The sequence below is a fragment of the Canis lupus genome, chromosome 3, assembly GCF_003254725.2.
Source record: "Canis lupus dingo isolate Sandy chromosome 3, ASM325472v2, whole genome shotgun sequence".
Taxonomy (NCBI): Eukaryota; Metazoa; Chordata; class Mammalia; order Carnivora; family Canidae; genus Canis; species Canis lupus.
The window spans coordinates 4,481,952-4,503,300 of record NC_064245.1 but is presented as its reverse complement, the minus strand read 5'-3'; positions in this window follow the sequence as shown (position 1 = coordinate 4,503,300).

Below are 21,349 nucleotides of genomic sequence, written 5' to 3'. Positions count from 1 at the left end.
GTACTTCCATTCTATACAGTTTTCTTAAAATTCAAGCCCTAGTTATAGCAAGGGCATTTTTTAGGCAACTATTTAAGATGCTCTGGCCTTCAAAGAGTATTCAGCACTTGCTTCACCAACGTCCAGCCTCCCTGCTTCCACTGCGTCCCTGGTCACAGCCATTCCTGGTCATAACCATAGATTTAAGGATAGGATGTGACCGAAACTGCGGTCTCAGTGAGATTTAGACCTGTTGTGGGAGCTGCCTGGTAAAATTCTTTTTCTGCCAGATTGATCCTAAAATGATGAAGATTCTGAAATCCATGCAGCTCTTTGGCCACTGCCAGAACTGAGAAAGAAGGCAGCAGAGAAGAGGCAAAGCTAAGAGATGGAGAGAAGCCATTGACATTATTTGGGCAATAAATTCAGTCATTTCCCTTTGCTTAAGCTGGTTTCAATTGGATTATGTCCCACTTACAATAGAAAATGACCTTCCCCACACAGATCTGTTTAAACAATTTCACCTTACTGATTAATCAAATGATTATTAACCCTTAAGCTCAACAAGAGTCACAAATTAAGTGTGGGATTCAAAGAATAAAAAAAAATTTTTTTGACAGTTTCACTAAAAAACCCTATTTGTGTTTCTAAAGCTAAAGGCCTTAGGCTCACAATTAACATATGGAGGCTATTTCTTCTCTCATTGCACTCTTCCAGGTAAGCTAAGCCAGACAGCAGTTCTAAAACCCCCCAAAATGATTGGGGCTACTGTATCTGGAGTGCCATAAGCTCAGCCTTAGCTAGGCCCACAATATTCCTATAGTTTTTTTAATTTTTTTTTAAGATTTTATTTATTTATTCATGAGAGACACAATGAGAGAGAGAGAGAGAGAGAGACGCAGAGACCCAGGCAGAGAGAGAAGCAGGCTCCATGCAGGGAGTTGGATGCAGAACTCAATCTCAGGACTCCAGGATTGTGCCCTGGGCCAAAGGCAGGCGCTCAACCACTGAACCACCCAGGGATCCCCCCTATAATTTTTTAAAGCAATATTTTATTTGTCCTTTAATTTTTTAGTCACTCACCACAGTGACTGTTTTCAGCCTTTTTTTACTCTTCTCAGGTCACTTCTACACTCTCATCTTTGTCCAATCCTATGTGAACTTTCTCAGGTTCCATTCTCCACTCCACACCACCTATATACCTCTGAACCCAATAGCTACCTATATGGACTGTGTGTGTGTGTTTGTGTGCATAGATATGTTATGTTGTATATATAAACTAACATCCTGTACTTCTGGAACCAATTTCATTGTCTTCTAAATCATATATGTTCCAAGCACTCACTGGGGAGACCTGAATGCCAGAGTTTATGGTAATCATCATCCTCAGTTTACATTTATTGAGTGTTTACTACATAGCAAGCACTATCCTACTTACTTCACATTTATTTTATTAATTTCTATAATCTTCTCAACAACCTGGAAAATAAATACTATCATCCTCATTTTACAGACAAGTAAACAGAGTCACTGAGAGATCCAAATCACACCTTAGATATCATAGAGCTGAAATTCTATCCTAATCAGCCTCACTCTGGTCCTATGCTCATAAGTGCTATGTCATAGTGCCTCTTAAAGGCTTCATGAAGACACTGTCCAAAACTAAATTCTTACATTTGTAGATATAACATTACAGTGTATAACTGGCTTTTATATTAAAATGCCCTATTAAATTAACGGATAAGTTACTAGTATTCTTGTTTTACAAATGCAGAAAAATTCAAAGATTAATGGGCTTATTTACCAAGGTCATTAAACTAATGAGTGGTGAATCTACATCTCCTTCCACGCAAAGAAAATTTAGATCAGAAAATCATTTTCCCATGGGCTCTTTCTGTGGATATAAATGTTTGAAACTTTGATGAAAATAGCTGCTAAAACTGATTCTCTGTAACTTTATACCATAAATGGCATCCTCTGGGCTATCTGAGGGACATCAGCATTAATGCTCAACTAATATCATTATTTATTTTAGTTTTATTCTTTAAGTTGGTACTCTGGCCTCAGCTGAAATTGTGTCTTTCCCCCTTAAATACATTTTGATTTCCAAAATCATTACTGCTGAGTCGGACTCCATAATTGGGTAGGTGAGATATGAGGTTATGGCACAGTGAAGTCAGGTTAAAAGCAAGATTTCATCAGTTCTTTAACCTCTGTCTTTTCTTTTTCAAGTCACAGATAATAGAGAAATAACTGAGGCTTTTATTTTATTTTATTTTATTTTATTCTATTTTATTTTATTTATCTGGGAAAACAAAGGGTTGGCTTTACATGACTCTTGATTCTATCAAGATTGACACCCTCACCAAACAAGTGTTATGGGTTGAATTATGTCCCCCCAAAAGATACTTGGAAGCTCTAACCCCTAGTACCTCAGAATATGGCCTATCTGGAAGTAGAGTGGTTGCAGATGTAATTAGTTAGGTTAAGATGAGGTCATGCTGGAGCAGGGAGGGCCCTTACACTACTACCGCTGCTATTTTTGTAAGAGGAGAAGGAAGACGGACTAAAGGAAGATGACCATGTGAAGACCAAAGCAGAGACTAGAGTGATACAGCCACAAGCCCAGGAACACCTCAGCCTCCAAAGAGTGAGAAGAGGCAAGGTAGGATCTTCCCCTGGAGAGCACAGAGATCATAACCCTGTCATCACCTCGATTTCAAAATTTAGCTTCCAGAACTGTGAAAGAAAAAATTTTTATTGTTTAAAGCCACCTACTTTGCGGTACTTCGTTATGGCAGCCCTAGGAACCTAGCACACTTCTTTTTAGTCATTTTCCTCTTTTATTTCTATATTCAAAAAATTTTCAGAATCTGTAAATACATATATATAATACGTAAGATGTATTATATAACATGCTAAAAATATTTATTCACAAATATTTCATAAAACATAAGATTTCAAAGAGAAGCTTTGGATTCACGCATAGAGGAAAAGAATGAAAATTTGGAGAAATGGTTATTTATAATTTGACTATTGACAAAGAATTAATAGAAGCATAAATCTCCATTTAAATTCACACAGCTGGGACGCCTGGGTGGCTCAGCGGTTGAGCGCCTCCCTTCGGCCCAGGGAATGATCCTGGAGTCCCAGGATGGAGATCCACATTGGGCTCCTTGGGGGGAGCCTGCTTCTCCCTCTGCCTGTGTCTCTGCCTCTCTCTCTCTCTCTCTCTCTCTCTGTGTCTCTCATGAATAAATAAAATCTTTAAGAGTTGAATGCTTAACCAACTGCACCCCCCAGGCATCACAGAATAGCCAACTTTTACAAATAGACGATGCTCTTTGCATTCTTGATTTCAACTGCTTGATCTGTTAAACAATGTCCTTGCAGCTCTAAGCCACAGACTGATCGCTAGCACCGTTATTCAGCTTCCAGTATCTTGACCTCGGCCCTCTTAGCTCACCCATCTTTTTTCAGCCTATAGGACAAACAGCCCAAACTTGATATGACCATTAGACTCTGAGTGTACAAGCAGACATATGGATAGCAAAGCGACCAGTTGTCTAATTTGAAATTGGTCTACAAAGTGCTGCATCCTGGCCTCACTGCCTTTTTTTTTTTTTTTTTTTTTTTTTTTACCTACACAATATGGGAGAACCATTCAATGAAAACTGCAGTCCCTCCTGCTAGAGCAAACAAGATGCCAAACATCCTTCTCTATGTTAGCCAAACACAGTTGAATTTTCTTTGTTGATGAATAAGGCCTTAAGCATTGGACTCATCAGTTCATAAAAATCAAAAGGAGCCACTTGGTCTCATTTACATCAAAATTGGTAACATCTGGTAGGCATCTTCTAACATTTTAAAGACATTTTCAGATAATACCATTCAACAGATTTAGGTAGGTTATGCGTATTTCGCAGCTACCTCTTGCTGGCGAGGTTATCAAAATGTAGTTCTGCTTAGAAACTGGACTTTCCACAGGTAGTATAAACATTTTCCGGATAATTCAAATCTATCATGCTCTGTGGTTACACTAGCGAGGCAAATAGTAAGATTTGGAAAATATACTGGCCCTATCCTCAAGCATCGTAGCTGCCCATGACTCTGCTAAAGCACGCAGTGCTTTCTGAGTGGGTGAGAACGTAAGCTGGACTTTCATAACAGAACAGGTGTGCCTCACTCCCATCTCTGGGTTTCTGGTTCAGAATTGTATCCTGAAATTGACTGTGATCCAGCACTTACTAACGGCCTGCTTAAGGCATCTGAAATTTGAGAGAGACTGCCCAGGAGACTTGAAAGCACTTCCTTTTCCAGATTTCCCCAGCTCTGTGCCTGTATCAAGCCAGATCTTCAACAACTAGAACACGTATACTTTATTATCTGCCTCCCTTAGGAATGCCCTCTTGAGTAATGGCTTCATATCATATCCTCAGCCTTCAAAGAGGACTGATTCCAGAAGGGTTAATTTGAACAACGTTTCTATAAGATGAAGCTAGAGTTGAAGACATTTACTTTATTATTAAAGTCCCCATACAAGGATCCACACACAAAAAAAATTCTCTTTGAATTTAGATCCTGAACTAAGTTTTTTCTCCATAGACTAATAGCTATGCTTGCTTATGGATTAGACAATGAAGATTAGGTAATCAACTTATCCCCTCTTGCCTTAAATGCCAAAAAATTTCAAATCCATTCAGTTCAGTGACCAACTAAAGAATTTATCTATTATACCCAGTGACATAGCACCTCTGTTCCTTTCTACATTTGTTTTATATAGCTGCTGTTTTGGTTTGTCTTATCACATTTTATGATTCCATTTTACAAGGGTCTTCAGAATATTTTGGATATAGGATGGTAATCAATCTTAAAAACTAGACTGCCTCTGTCTCTATCTTTTTCCTTAAAGAAGGAGTTCAAAAGATCCTCTGGGGGACTACAAGCAATAGTCTTCCCTGGAAGTACAGTGATAATGGAAGAACAGAAATTATCACACCACTGTATTATACAGCCAAGTAACAATGATAACACTCAGTACTCTGCCCTTTTTTTTTTTTTAATCTACTTTTTTGGTCTTGGTAATTCCCAGAAGTATACAAAATTCAAAAAGAAACCGAAGATAAATGCATGCTTTTTGCTCTCTTCCACAGAGCATTAATAGCTTTTGGAATTGAAATTGTTTTATTAATTTGATTAGGTTGAAGGAAAATCCAAGGCTTTTATGAATAATTCAAGTTTGTGTCAGATCCTAGAAAGCTTTATAGAAAGTACTGTTATACCTCAAAAATGCCCTCACAGTAGACCATACATTTAATTTTCAATAACATTGATTTATAGTTTTATAAAGAAAAATAATAAATATAATGAATTACCTCCATATTTCCTGATCTCAGTCACTATAAAATAACTGCTGTAGTTTTACATTTCCAGTGTGAAATATTAAATGCATAAATCAAAACAAAATTATTTTTCATCTTAGAGAGAGAGACTGGTTCCTGAGACTGACAAATTCATTTTATTTTAAAATTAATGTTTAAGAAAAAAATCTTCATTGAATCTCTACCAGCTTTAAAAAGGTGAAAAAAAAGAGCTTGCATTTTACTATTTCACCTATGGTATCTTCCGCAGCAGGCACTGTGTATAAAAAATTATTAAAGTCCCTAAAACTCCAAAATTATCAGGCGCCACATTATACTTCCCTACATGAATCATTTTCCTTTCCCACTTCCTTTCTCAGGGCTTTTCCTTTTTCCACAATTGTTTTACCCTAACTTGCCACCCAGAGATAAGTATCGTTCACAAAAAAAAAAAAAAAGTATCGTTCACAATTCTCTAATGCCACCAGCCTGGCATGTTTGATTCACATATTTCCTTACAGCCACTACTAAGCCATCATGTAATGCGAAGAACGTTATCAAATAAGAACAATTCAAGAGAGAGGCAGATTTTCCAATAGTGAGAAACAGATGCATTTACTTTGACATTTTCTCAACTTCATCCCCTAAATTTCATTGAGAACAAGACACAGTATTTTGCATCCTTGATTAAAAAGAGTAAATCTAATTAAAAGAATTCATTTTCACATTTAAATACCTCTCAGCTTTTGTGAGTGTTCAACATTCAACCACAAGAAGCGTTCAGAAGGAGTGATGAAGGCGGAATACTAAAGAGTGCCAAATCCTTGAATAAATGGGCAACTCTGAGGTAATAGGCCAAGAAGAAAAATTAAATCACCTAAGGACCATGATATTGGAAACCTGGAAACAACATAAGTGAAATATTGTCTCCAAGGCTCGGTTTACATGCTAAGAACAGAGGCATTAAATCACCTTTGTTGTTTTTTAAGTTTATCTATGGACTTGCAAGATTCCTAAAACCATCATATATTTTTTTTGTCAATTATGAATACAGTTCACTCATTGATTATAAAATCACGTAAGCTTATAGACAAATGTTCTCGTTTTAAAGAAATTCTCTTTGTCTTGTGGCTAAATACAAAATAACTCCTATTAGAAGAGAATTAATGTAGAATGAGACAAGGAATCGATACCTTTATTTTAATCTTTACAATAACTCAGTGTAGCTTTAATGTGGTGTGTTTTCTGGGGAAGTTTCATAAAGAATCTCTGGAGTCTTGAAATAACTGTCTGGCAAAGATCTGAACAAGCCTCTCTAAAAATAACAATGGGCTGTGGACTTCATAAACATTTTTAGAAATTAAATAGCTGCTAACTTGTTCCATATGGAAGCAAATTCACAGAGTCCAACATGTTGCTCATTGAGATCATCAGAACACATATACCAAAGGAAGAGGCAAAGTTGTCCAGCCGTTCATGAAAAGCCAGCGGAAACAGATGATCCCAAAACCTCTTTTTAAAAAATCAAAAATGAAAAGCAAAGGGCTCTAAAAACCACATGATCCTCTTGCCCTCAGACTCCCTAGGGTTTCTTAGGTCAGGCAACCTTTGAAGATCTCCAGATCATTATTATCACTCATTAAATAAAGGCACTAACAAAATTGCTAAAAATTTTGTGCAACAGTCATAAGAGCTAAACCATAAATGAATTTAAATGTCTTTCTTCCGACAGGAAGCATAATCTCTCAAATGTATACTTCCATAACATACTGAATTCATGAGGAAGCCTAGAGATTTAGAGATGCTGATGAATCCGCCGTATGCCTAGAGTTCTTCAGGAGGCTCCCTTTGTCCTTGGACTCAGAATTCTAAGTAGTCCCGAGTAATCTTCTCAAATCCTGTTGCTTTTGGTTTGTTTGCTTTTTTTTTTTAATTTTTATGTATTTATGATAGTCACAAAGAGAGAGAGAGAGAGAGAGAGAGAGGCAGAGACACAGGCAGAGGAGAGAAGCAGGCTCCATGCACCAGGAGCCCGACGTGGGATTCGATCCCGGGTCTCCAGGATCGCGCCCTGGGCCAAAGGCAGGCGCCAAACCGCTGTGCCACCCAGGGATCCCGGTTTGTTTGCTTTTTATACTAAAACCCACTAAACTATACATTTATTTATATATTTTTTAAGATTTTATTTATTAGAGAGAGAGTGAGCACTCAAGCAGGGGGAGGGGCAGAGGGAGAGGGAGAAGCAGGCTCCACACTGAGCAAGGAGCCCAACACCGGGCTCCATCATGACCTGAGCTGAAGGCAGATGCTTAACCAACTGAGTCACCCAGCACCCCCCGCCCTTTGTTTTTGTTTTTGTTTATTGCTCTTCGTTTTGTTGTTTTGTATGCTCCTCTTACAGTAAAAGAGAATGAGGAGGCAAAAGATGGCCAGCACACTCTCCCATCTGCTGGTCTGTTTACCAGTGTTTCAGCATCAGCTCATGTATGCCGAGGGTTTATTTGCCCCAGCATTATGTGAGTAAATTGGGAAAATTGGTTTCCTCTGGTAAAAAACACTTACACTTCAAAGTATTTTCCCTACATTCGTACTCCTAATTTTCCCTTTTTGATCTTTACATCTGTTGTCGTACAGATCCAAAAGCCCCAAGATCCTGACTTCCCCTCCAACCATCCCAAACACATGGTTAGTATTTAACATCCAGAACTTCATTTTCATGTTTTTTTTTTTACTACTTATAATTTGGAATGAAACTATCACACAGAATGAAATTCAAAGAGAAGATAATATCAAATATGTCTTTAAGAGTAAATTTATTCAGGGTTTTATATTCAAATCAAATTGGTTTTTCTATATAAAAAAGGGGTTAAATTTCTGGGGCTGTTGCCTTGGAGAAAAGTAATAGGAAAAATCTATAGGAAAGAAATTTAGGAAGTCTGGTGCAGCTGATTGCATTCACACTGGGGAAACACAGCAGGGCTGTGATATTATTACCTATATGATCGCTATAGCATATTTGTTCCTGGATACCAGCAAGAGGATAGGAAATACGTCTGAAGAGAAGGGGTAAGATAACTATGTAAACCTTTGTTACAAAGATTAAATTACTCAGAATTAAAATTTGCTATGAGTTAATGTTTAGATGTTTAGCTCAACAACAAAAAGCTTACATTAAACTATTTTCATCTAATAGTATGGAAATCAAGCAGTTGGTCTTTTGTGGGGTGCAGGATTGAGACAGCTTCTCAATGTCTGTCTCTCAATTTCAAGACCGTTTTGTAGTAGTTGGAACCGATGACCACAACACTGTGAAAGTGTATAATTTGAAGAGAACGTTTTCTGTCTTAAAATATTTCCCAAGCAGCTACTGGCACCTGGAATTTTGTCATTAAAGGTTGGTTTTTATATCAGAGACTTGTAAAAGTGTTCACTTGGAGGAGTTGATATAGCATATATACAAATTCTTCTTGCTGTGTATTGTTTTTATTTTGAACCATGTGAATGTAGTGCTATATAGTACCTGTTAAAATAACATGTTTTAAATTAAACAAAATGACTTTCTTGAAACTATGAAAGTCCTCTGGACATTCCACTTGAAATGTAAATGTTTCTGGGGAAAAAAAGGGACATGTTTGCAAGAATTTGCTGATAGTCAGCTGGGAATGAGAGAAATTCTTGACTCAGAATGATCCTTCCCTATCTTTGAATCCTTCACTTGCTTGCAGAGCCTGCCCAGCCAGCCAGATGCATGGGAGCAACCCTGACTATCTATACTTAAGAGCATGGATGTCATAAACAGCACAGGTTTGAAGGTGAAATAAGAAGGGATTGGTAGCAGGCAAAAAAAGACAACAAAGGGGTCACTACATGGGGAGGTAGAAAGGAAGCCGTGGTCTACTCCACTACCTGCGGCTGACTCCATCTGGGTCCTCCTCGTGAGTGTAGATACTATAGGTACACACACACACACACACACACACACACCACGTAGAGTGCTATAGAAGCTAGTGGAGAACCAAAGTCACTTCCAGGCAGAAAAGTATGGTCTATTTTTAGTACCCTCTGGTCTCTGTCATAAGCAGTCCCTCCCTTGCTAAGTGTTCACTGATCCCATCATGACCTAGCTGCCTTCTTCCCCATCGAAGCATGTTCTAAACAGGTCTTAGAACAAGAGAAGAATAAATACGTTAATATGTATGTCTCTGAGTCTTCATGAGTTATGCTAGCTCCCCAAATCACAGTGGCTTAACAAAATAAATGTTTACTCGTTGCTCATTTCAGTCCAAAAAAGTTGGGGAACTTCCCTAGGCAGGCCTCCTCTGAGTAGTGGCTATGGGATAAAGGTTCCTTCCATTGTTGTTATGCTACCATCCTCCATTTTCCCCAAGGAAAGGAAAGAGAGAACATGGGCAATGATACAGGAGGTTTTACTGCCAGCGCTGGAAGCCGCACACATCGTATTTGCCCACATTCTGTGGCCCCTAAATAATCTCAAGGGAGATTAAAAATGTCTTTTTCTTTTGTGCTTAGGAGAACAAAACAAGATTGATGAACGTCCAATTAGTCTGTTACACAGATTCCCATTCTGGTAATTGAATACCCATTTCAGTGTTCCTCCCCCAGTATCTTCTGGTCACTGCATGATGCACAGAATCCTGCATCTCTGGGCAAGCACAGCCCTTTCCCCAAGGCTGGATGTGACTAGTCTAGTTGCTGCTGTATATGAACCAAGAAGATAAGTTATCAGTTCCTGATAAGGCACGGTCCCCTACTCTGATGGAACAGGGGCAGGGTAACTGCAATATACACTCCTTTAGAAAGAAGGAGAACAGGAATCAGAGAGTCGTCCCCGATGGTCGTTTCCAGTCCCAAAGTTCTGCTAAAAAGATGGGGCAATCCCTTCATTTGCCTTTGGTTCTCTTCACTGGGAGGACTTCTTTGTCAGTTGATCTCCATCAACTGGGAAACCCGTTCTTCCCCCTTGTCCTCCTTGGCAACAACTGACGGAGCTGTTCCCCAATGCGTCCTCTTGAAGCCCTGCCTGCTATTCATGGAAGGCGGAAATCTGTCTTAATGTATCCCCTGAAAACGAGACCCTTGCTCAAGGGTGTAGGTACAGGTACTTTATCCGAGAGGGGACCTCAAGCAGCACAGTAGACGAGTGGAATAGTCAGACATGGAAGGAAGGAAAGTTGGTAAAGGGAGCATTTATGAGTAGGTGGCCACCGGAGAGACTTTCGTAGAGAAACTGGAGCTAAAAATCTCTAGGGACCCTCCAAGAGATTGTGGAACGTGATTTCCATGAGAGGTGCAGAAACTCCTGCCCATCCTTGATTTAGGGTCATTCCTGGGGCATTAATTCCAAGAAGTCCTGCAGGCAGCAAAGTCCCCCAGAGCAGAGAGACAGAGGCACAGGATGTGTGTCGCGGGAGAGGCCGAGGAAGTAGGCTTGGTGCAATGACAGCATCTGCTTGCTACCAGTCCCAAGAGTTCCTTAAAATTCAGCAAAGGAATTTTTTAGTGTAGATTCATTGTTTCTCTGGCAATACAATTCCCTCAACAACTTAATAGGCTTCCAATACATTTGCCATGAACAGGTAAATTTTTAACTTTCTTTCTGAAATACAGTTCCTCAATGGGCTTTGCTGCTTTGCTTCCTCACCCCCGTGCCTCTCTCCTCCAAATGAACGATGGCTATCTTGAGGCCCTCTGCCACCAGAAGGGTGAGGTCAGCTTCCTTAGCAGTGAACCACCAGCTATGGTTAGCTGATAGCTGAGGGAGGCAGACACTTCATCTGACCTGTGCCCTGAATTACTAAATTCAGCTAACAATTTTTAAACCCAGTTTTTCCCCATTTAGCATTTAGAAGCAACTTTTCCAACCAAACATTTGTGGACCCCATCTAATCCCTTTCATTGATGCTTGCCCACCAGACAGTTCTCTCCCTTTTGTAGTAACTTGGAAACCACAGCCTAATGTAGCCAGCCTACGCTCACGCTCTGATTCATTTCAACCATCCCCCCCAGAGTTGCAGGCTGAGCATGGACTCATTCTGACCTCCAGTTCATTGACAGTTGTATAAATATTTTGCCACTGTGTCACTGGACAGACTTCTTTCACTACTTACCTATCAATAGTTCAGTCAATGCCTAGTTTAGCCTTTTAATGGCAGTACTTCACTTCTAATATAAACGTCTCTATTTAGGGTAAACGAACATAGCTGCTATACCAAACAACCTCAAAATCCCCAAGGCTTCACAACAAAAAGTGTATGTGTCATCTGTATGCAGCCTGATGTGAGTGGGAAGCCTGGGTGAGGCGTCAGGGGTTGTGGCTGCCTCTGTTTTTCAATGGCGCCATCTTCAATATGACCTTCTCCATCACCAAGGTAGGAAAGAGGTGTTGGGAGATGGAGCAGGGTATTTTAGGCCCGGGCCTGGAAGTGATCAGCATCCCTCCCACTGACATTTCTTTGGTCCAAACCTACCTGCCAGGAAGGTTGGGAGTGTAGGTTGACAGTACCCAGAAATGGGGGTTCGTCTAGCTACACTCTAGTACAAAAAAGCAGGACTAACCTTAAAACAAAGAAATAGCTTCTTAAATCATTTAAAAAAAATGTATATTGATTATAGACCAGGTTCGGAGGATAAGGGATTCCCTGATATCCTCTCAATCACCCCACAGCCATTTGGTTTCTCATTCAATATTGAAGTCTGTTCCTGTATAAACTATCTCTAGTCTCATGGGAAGTAAATAATCAAGAAGAATTGAGCACAGATGCTCACTTATTTGGGTGACCTATCTTAAAGTGACGGCATATGTAGTTTTTTTTTCTGCTAATCTCCTAAAATGTGGAAACACTGCCAATCTCCCTTAAAAACAGACACGGATACAAGAATTTCTGTTTTTACTTTCCTAGAGGTATCTTACTCAACTGGCTTTAGTATTAAAAACGTTGGAAAGCAAAGTAGCCACATGTTACATCACCTTTTCCCACTTCCCTTTCTTCCGAAAAAACACGTTAGTCCTTTGGTGGCATTCTGTATGAAAAACTACGCCAGATAAGAAAAAATGATAGAACATGCAGCCCAAAGAATAGAAATAAGCCCAGGGCCCAGCCATGGATTTAAGAATCACATAATAGGTGCATTTAACTTAAGTGAATGCGAGTATTCACACTCAGGGTTCAGTTTTAAATACTACAGAATGCTGTAAAATCACGTTTTGCGTTTGTACTGTTTTTATGTACTATTTACTTGCCGTATGTTATAAATACACTATGTAGGGGGGACATGCACAAAACCATCTATATTATACTTCATGAGGAGCAGAAGGGCTTTTTAAGGGCCATTTTGACTGTAATTTTAACAAGTGTGGGCTTTTGAATCTAATACCCTAGTAAAATACAATACCGTAGCCATCTGTTTACGGACACCACTGGCCTCCTGACTCGGCCTCCCCATACTCTGACCTTGTTACCTCTTTGCCACTTCATCTTCTGGCCTGATCCTGGGCCCATCTCCAGCTTAGAAGGAGACATCACCTTGGGGACAATCCTTTGCTTTGGTAGCCAAGTTTGGCATTCCTTAAAACAACATGCCAGTAAAGACTTTGAACTTTGTCACACGTTCTCTAGGCCAGTCGTTCCCTACAGAAGGACGAAGTGTTGTCTAAAGCAGAGGTGTTGGGAAGCCCTGGTGGCTCAGCAGTTTAGCACTGCCTGCAGCCCAGGGCGTGATCCTGGAGACCTGGGATCGAGTCCCACGTCGGGCTCCCTGCGTGGTGCCTGCTTCTCCCTCTGCCTCTCTCTCTAGCTGTGTCTCTATGAATAAATAAAATCTTTTAAAAAAATAAAAAATAAAAATAAAGCAGAAGTGTTGGTGGCATGCACGTGGGGCAGAGCCTTGGGACTCAGAGCAATTGTGGAGATCAGGTCAGGCCACTGCTGATAGAAGAGAATCCCCTCGCTGGCCACAGCCACAGGCCCTCTTCAGCTGGCCAGCTCTTGTACAGCTTTGGTCTCTCCCATCCTTTTCGAGGCCCTGAAGACGTCTGACCATAAAATTTCCTTTGCAAGAAGTAGCCTTCGTTTTCAGCAGCCAGAATGCACTTGACCACCATTTTTCAGCTCCCAGTTCCAGCTTTACCGAGGCATGTCAGGCTTAATTCCTTTTGAATCAAGAAACACTCATGATTTTAATAAAAACAATAGCTCCCGGGATCCCTGGGTGGCGCAGCGGTTTGGCGCCTGCCTTTGGCCCAGGGCGCGATCCTGGAGACCCGGGATCGAATCCCACGTCGGGCTCCCGGTGCATGGAGCCTGCTTCTCCCTCTGCCTGTGTCTCTGCCTCTCTCTCTTTCTCTCTCTGTGACTATCATAAGTAAATAAAAATTAAAAAAAAAAAAAAAAACAATAGCTCCCACTTTCCCAAGTGCTTCCTATGTGCCAGATACTTGACTAAGAGCTTCATGTATATCAACTCACCTAATCGTCACAACAGTCCTGTGAGGTAAGCACTGTTAGTGTCTGCATCTCATGGATGAGGACATCAAGGAGAAAGGCGTTCAGTCATCTGCCCAAGGACACCGTGTTCATAATCGTGGATCTAGTTTTATCCTCTTGTTTGTAGTAGCCCTGGGATTGCTGTCAGCTATAACAAAAATAGAAGGAAATTAGCATTTTACCTGAAAAAACAACAACAACAACAACAACAACAACACCTCCCTTTCAAGATTGATGCCTTCTGGATTTTTAGACCTGAGTAAGTTCTAGGATGTTTTCACATTGATTAACTGAGGATGATCACTTAGTCCAGCATTATTATTTCAAAAATTACTTACAGCTATTTACTCTGGCAGAAAATCAGTAGGAGTTGTCATTATTTAAATCTTGTTGCTGAGGCACTACGCTCATGGAGCTATTTCCTGAGTGGGTGCTCAATGAGGAAAGACAGATATTCAATCACCTGGACCCCAGAAAACAGAAGTGAAGAATGCAAAGTTGTGTAAGACGAGGTCACAATAGATAAGCAATTAGCTTTGGACATCTGTCGCTTGAATTGCGCTGTGTCTGTACAACGGCAAAAGAAATTCTGTTAATTTATTTGCTCGTTCGAATCAGTCAAAAATTCAAAAAGTATAAAATCATAGACAAATTATTTAGTAGCACATATGTATAATAATATAGAGAGATGTGCGTGTAAACATGTTTATTTACAAGACTTCGTAACTATTTGGGTGCTTGAGGAATTGAAGGAACTTTGAATATAATTGCAACAGGAGGTTTCATGTGGGGACGCCTGGGTGGCTCAGGGGTTGAGCATCTGCCTTCGGCCCAGGGCGTGATCCCGGGGTCCTGGGATCGAGTCCCACAGGGAATCTGCTTCTCCCTCTGCCTGTGTCTCTGCCTCTTTCTGTGTGTCTCTCATTAATAAATAAATAAAATATTTTTTAAAAAAAGAATGGAGGTCTCCTGTGTTATTGTTTCATGTGTGGGTGCTTTCGTTCATACCATTTGGTAGTAGAAGCACCTCACAGAGAAGAAACTTTGTAAAAAAAAAAAAAAAAAACTAAAAAAATGTCCAGCTATGGAGAAAGTGAAATAAAAACAGCACAAGGACAGTGAACTCACTTTAAGCTGTTACTATTCAGGAAGCAATTACCAGAGTGTGCTGTATTTAGGCTCCTGGGTGCTTCTTCCTGTGGCCTGCCCTGGGGACAATACTTGAACTCCCACCAACAGGGTTCAAAGACAGGGGACAGTAGGCGGTTAGCCGCGTGAGATAACCTGGAAGATACGGGAGGTATGTTTGTATCAAGATATCTGCCCTCCCTCTCACCCACACCCTCCCCATCAGGAGATTTCCACTTGCCTTTTTTTTTTTTTTTTTTTTTTGCCAAAGTCATGTCTGAAGATGGACTTTATTAAGCCAAATGCATTAACTGTGAGACATTAAATCTTAACTCAGCGGTAGTCACTTATACAGGGACCCAGCATTTCCTTAGCAGACCAGGAATGTTTCCTGAAGGAATGCGACACTAGGCGGGTCTGTTTGTTAGGGAAGGGAGGGGACAAGGAAGAGAGGAAGTACTGGGAACCATCCGGAACATGCATGCGGTGCTGAGCTTGAGCATTGCCAAGGGCGAGGACTGGCCACCAGAAGGGTGCCACGTAAGTCACCCACGGGGAGGGAGAGGGGGTTTGCTGCTGTCTGCCAGATAATAGACGAAGAAAGGAAGAAACATGGAAAACATATACAGTTGGTGAAACTCATTCAAAAGTTTTACTGGGAAAGGGATCAGACTATGATGATTAAAAAGACTAAGGTTCATTTATCTTCAGGTCACCCACATTTTCATCTCTGTGAATGTATTCGTTTCTTTGGGCCGCCATAACAAATTACCACGAACCAGGTGGGTTAAAACAACAGAAATGTATTCTCTCACAGTTCTGGAGGCCGGAAATCCGAAAGCAAGAGGCCCGTGGGACCAGCTCTGTCGAAGGCTCTAGAGGAGAATCTGTTTCACGCCTTTCTCTTTTGGTGTTTGCCTGTCACTGGATTGGGGCCCACCCTAATTGAGCATGACCTCATCTTAAGTTAATCATATCTTTAAAGACCTTATTGGCATGTAAGTTCTTTTTTTTTTTAAAGATTTTATTTATTTATTCATAAGAGACACAGATGCAGAGACACAGGCAGAGGGAGAAGCAGGCTCCCTGTGGGGAACCTGACATGGGACTCGATCCCAGAACCCCAGGGTCACACCCTGAGCCGAAGGCAGACACTCAACCACTGAGCCACCCTTGCGTCCCGGCATGTAAGTACATATTCATAGGTACCCAGAGTTAGGACTTCAACACATCTTTTGGGGGGGAAACAATTAAACTCACAACAATGGTATTTTCCCAAAAAGCAACAATATTTAAGTGTTGGCTATCATTCTTCCCAAGTTCAGATGGGATCACTCACCCGAGGAGCAGTGGCCCCTTCACTCGAGGAGGAAAACTCTATCACTGTCATTATGAGATTGAACAGCCCCTAGAAATTTAAAACCATATTCGTATTATGTTCTTCCATTTGGAGCCATACTGGTGTCAGCACTTCCATAAAGTTTTCAGAGTTTCACCCTTGGCACTAATCCAACACATGAGCACAACAGGAAGGTGTTGGCACAGAAGCATAAAGGACCATTGTTAGGATGAGGAGTGGCGGCCCAGGAATAAGGAAGAAAGAAAAGAGCTAATCTCAGAGGCAAAGTAAATTGCACACTAAATCAGTGATATCCATAATACCAAACAAAAGGAGGCTTAAAAGACAGACAGGTTCTTGTATTTTAAAAAAAGAAAGAGAGATAGGTTTTGAGTAGGCTGACAGCCCGGGATGACAACTGGATATAATTAACACGTAAAGATAGTTTTGATTCTGTGATTTTTCCCATTTTTAATGTTTACTAGACACATACCCAGGTTCCAAATAAGGCAAAGAAACTAATTAATAAATCAGTCATTGAATAAGTGAAGCTCGAGTTATCTATGGCATCCATTGAAAATGGGCCCACTTAGCTGGAGAAGATCATGATGAGTCAGTCGGAGAAAGACAAATAACGTATGATTTCAGGCATGTGTGGAATTTATGAAAGCAAGCAGAGGGGGAAAAAATAAAAGAGAAATCAAGAAACAGACTCTTAATTATAAACAAACTGATGGTGACCGGAGGGGAGGATGGTGGAGGGATGGGTGAAACAGGTGATGGAGATTGAGGAGGGCATGTGTGGTGATGAGCACGGGGTGATGTACTGAAGTGTTGAATCACATGCACATTTGAAACTAATATGACACTGTATGTTAGCTAACTGGAATTAAAATTAAAACTTAAAAAAGAGAGAGAAGAAAACAGGCCAACCTTGATATACCCACACGTCCACACTGAGCACCATCAGCTAAGACACATCAGTCCACTTAGTGCCACTTAATACTAAAAATGTCCAGCCATTAAGAGTGGAAGTTTCGGAACAACACGCTTAAGTGAAATGGAGGTACTCCTAAAACCAGAATTATTAACAATGCAGTTTCATCACACCTAAATTAGGAAACCTGGAAAACTTTAAAGGTCTTAAGGGTAAGAGTGGTCTCTCAGCTGTTTAAAATTGGATAGGAAAAAAACTTTTAAGATCTGAGTCTATGCATTAAATGATAATATTGTAAGAACTTAGGCTGACCCACCCCCCAACTTTCAATATAGTTGGCCCTTATAATTTTTTATTTATGAATTCATTCCTGCTAAGGCCAGTGAGCATTAAGTCCCGAGCTGCTTTCTCTGGCTTCCTTGCCAAAAGACAAAACTTGAAGTACCTATTATTTGCCACGTACTGTTGTATAAGCCGCTGATTCAAAATCAAACACGGCAGAAAGTGTCCTTACTCTGTGGAGATCACAGACTAGTGGGCGCCCCAGGTGTCCAGTCTGGTGCAAAGAGATTCGGGGGTTCTGGCTTTTTTTCCTAAATACGTAAGTATTTTAGAAGTTCATTCTGGACTTTAACATCCTTTTATAGGCACCATAGAAATAAATGCAAAGATATTACAATGTGTTTCATAAACTATATTGGAAGGCTTGAAAGATCATCTTGTAAGGTCAAAAATTTTGACATGCTTCCATTATTTGGTACAAAGAAAAAAAATTAGTAGTGTTTAAAGTGGAAAGAGTCACAAGCCATGAGACGTGCCTTCTCCTCCTAGACCTCTTCTGTCTTCCCAAGTTCCCTCACGGGGCTTTCATTTCATCATCTGTGATATTGAGGGTTAATTCGATTCATCATTTTCAAAGACTTATTCCAATATTCCTTAGAGAAGCTTGGCCTCGTGCAAACTTTTAATCTAAAAACGTAATTTCTCAGATAACCCTGAAACCATCTTTAGGGTATGGTAAAGCAAAGAATGCAGCCAAACAACATCCTCTGCCGAATTTTAGCCCATTGGAAACTACCTACCGACATGGTAATTTATGCATGCAGGTTAACAAATGTTTGTACAGCCCTCATAATGATCTCTGTGCATACATGTGACCTCCTTGAAATTGGATTATTGATAAAGCAGGTTGTGGCTCTGACCTGGCCTCTCAATAAATTTGTTCCTTCCCGCATGCACTTTGTGAAAAATGACTTGAGGAAGTACCTACCAGAGCACGAGCTGTCTTGCAGCCAAGACTGAGCCAGATCCTTTTGGTGTGGATGCGTGCGGTGTACATCCCGGCCACAGCCTGACAGTCAGAGTAACACGCACCCTGCGACACCATAATGTAAGTAACCTGCACATTTTCTTCCAGTTTGTTCCCTTCCTTTTATATTCATTATAAAGAATGCAAATATGTCAGATATTGATAAGAATCCACATTTTTAGAGACAAATAACCATTGTTCCACTTCCAAGCCTCTGTGTCAGTTTATTGAGGAAAATCCTGAGATTTCAAGGTGAGCTATTAAAATCATTTACCATTGGCACCTATGTATTGGTGTGAGTCAGAATTTTCTTTTTAATATTGTGCAAGCGATGCAAAATACAAAAATAAAGCTGAAGGTTGAGACTGCATTTATCATCTATAACCCAGAGTTCACATTTCTGTGTTCATTAAAACAGTATCATTTTTCTCATTAATTTGGCTTTATAGTAAGCAAATGTTACAAATAGGAACTTTTAGTCTAATTTTTCAACAATAGCACCTCTCTCATCTCTTATACATGTAAGGGGTTTTACGTGATAATGAGTTAGAAAGAAACTATTCTTTTTTTCTCTGATTTTATTTTTAATGAAACTATTCTTTTTTTAAAAAAAAATAGGTTTTATTTATCTGAGAGAGAGAGAGAATGAGTGGTAGGGAGGGGCAGAGAGAGAGAGAGAAGCAGACGCCCCGCTGAACAGGAAGCCCGATGCGGGGCTCCATCCCAGGATCTAGAGATCATGACCTGAGCCGAAGGCAGGTGCTTCACCATCTGAGGCACCCAGGTGCCCCAAGAAATGGTTCTTTTATGAAAAACATTTTATAACTGCTCTCGTCCAGGGTTGTTGATTTTCAAGAAACAGAATCCTACTCAGGCTAGTACTAGGTAAATAGAAACAATCAATGGACTATTAGTTTTGGAAAACACAGGCAACTTCAGTTTGCTTACCCATAATATCTTTAGCATGGCCTTCGAAACCAGGCACTCTCTCCCACCTACCCACCTCACCGATTTCAAATGCTACCTGTCTCCTGGCTTACTCTGCTCCAACCATGCTGACTTTCTTGCTGCTCCTCAGCACCGCCTTTGTTCATGGCCTGGCATCCTTCTGTGCTCTCTCCTTAGAACTCCCTTTTTCTAGCTATCACAGTAGCCTACTTTCTCACTGATGCCAACTGTCAAATGTCACCAAAGATACTCCAATGTTGGGACACCTGGGTGGCTCAGCGGTTGAACATCTGCCTCAGCCCAGGGCGTGATCCTGGAGACCTGGGATCAATTCCCACATCGGGCTCCCTGCAGGGAGCCTGCTTCTCCCTCTGCCTGTGTCTCTGCCTCTCTTTCTGTGTGTCTCTCATGAATAAGTAAATAAAATCTTAAAAAAAAAAGAAAAAGAAAAAGAAAAAGAAACTCCAATCTTAGGAGCCAATAAAAACATCATCACCCTCACACGTATTTCTGGGTCATGGTCCTTTGACCATTCTACATTTTTCTTCAAAGCAGTTCGAATTCTAATGATTTTCCTTCATTCTTTTCTCCCTTCCTTCCTTTCCTCCTCCTTCCCTTCTTTCCTTCATCCTTTTAGGTTTCACTTCTAAATTATAAGTTGCCTGACAAATGTATGAACCTCATCTGTCTTGTTTACTACTGTTATCTGTAGAACCTAGAACAGTACAACACAGAACCCCCAAAGAGGTGATTATTTGTTAAGTGAATAAACAAGTGAATAAGTGGGTGAATAGACAAGCAAGACAATCAGGTTACAGAAGGAGTGAAACTGGGAAGTCAGAAGCTTACATGGTTTCTTTCATCTATTGTAGAGTCCCATGTGGTCATCGTCATTGTCTTCTTTCTGCTGCTGCTGCTGCTCTTTCTGTCTCTCTCTCAATCTCTGTCTCTCCCCCTCCCTCTCCTTGTTTTACTTGATGTTCCTTCTCCAAACTTGCTTTTTCTGTTAGTCAGTTTGAACATAGCTGAAAATTCTCCAGACTCAACATCACCTGCGGTTCAACTGGTCATTGCTCTCTTGTTATAATCCTATCCTGTAGGATAAATGCTCAAATGAGATAGAGCATTTGGCTCAGCTTAGCCTCTGGGTTACCTCAGTCTTCCTCAGGTCTTCAAAAGAGGTGCCAGCAGCTCAGTATCACTTAGAACCAACCTAGCCTTCTACGTCTACCACTTCAGCAGGTGCCATCAGGGACATTGGTGGTAATTTAAAAGCAGAGCTTCAGCTGGGCCTGAAGAGTATCTGCTAAAAACAACGGCAATGATAAAACATCAAGGAAGATAACTTCAAATAGTCCCACCTAACACCTCCTTAAATCACAATAGAGAACATAAATATCTTTTAAGAAATGTTTTATCCACTTACCTGCACTTTTATATTTAGGATCCTTTCCAATGCAAATTACTGAAGCCCCAATTCAAATTTTCTTAAGCAAAAAAAAAAAAAAAAATCTCCTGGCTCATGTGATTGCATAAGATAGAGATATTCTGGATGTAAGCAAGGAACACTGCAGAGCTTGGGTGGTTTTGCCCATAATAGTTTTGGTAGTAGCTCTGTTTTTGTTTTTCCTCATTTCTCAACTTGACATTCTCAATGTTGGTTCCATTCTCATGGCTTCAAACTGCCTGCCAGAAGGCCCCATGGCTACATCCTCATAAGTATTCCAGGCATTCCTCGAAATCCTAATGGACTGGTTTAGGTTACATTTGAATACAAGTGTCAAAGGAATGTGATAGGTTGATTAGCTTAGGTTTGGGTCCCATGCTCTACTGCTAGAACTGAGA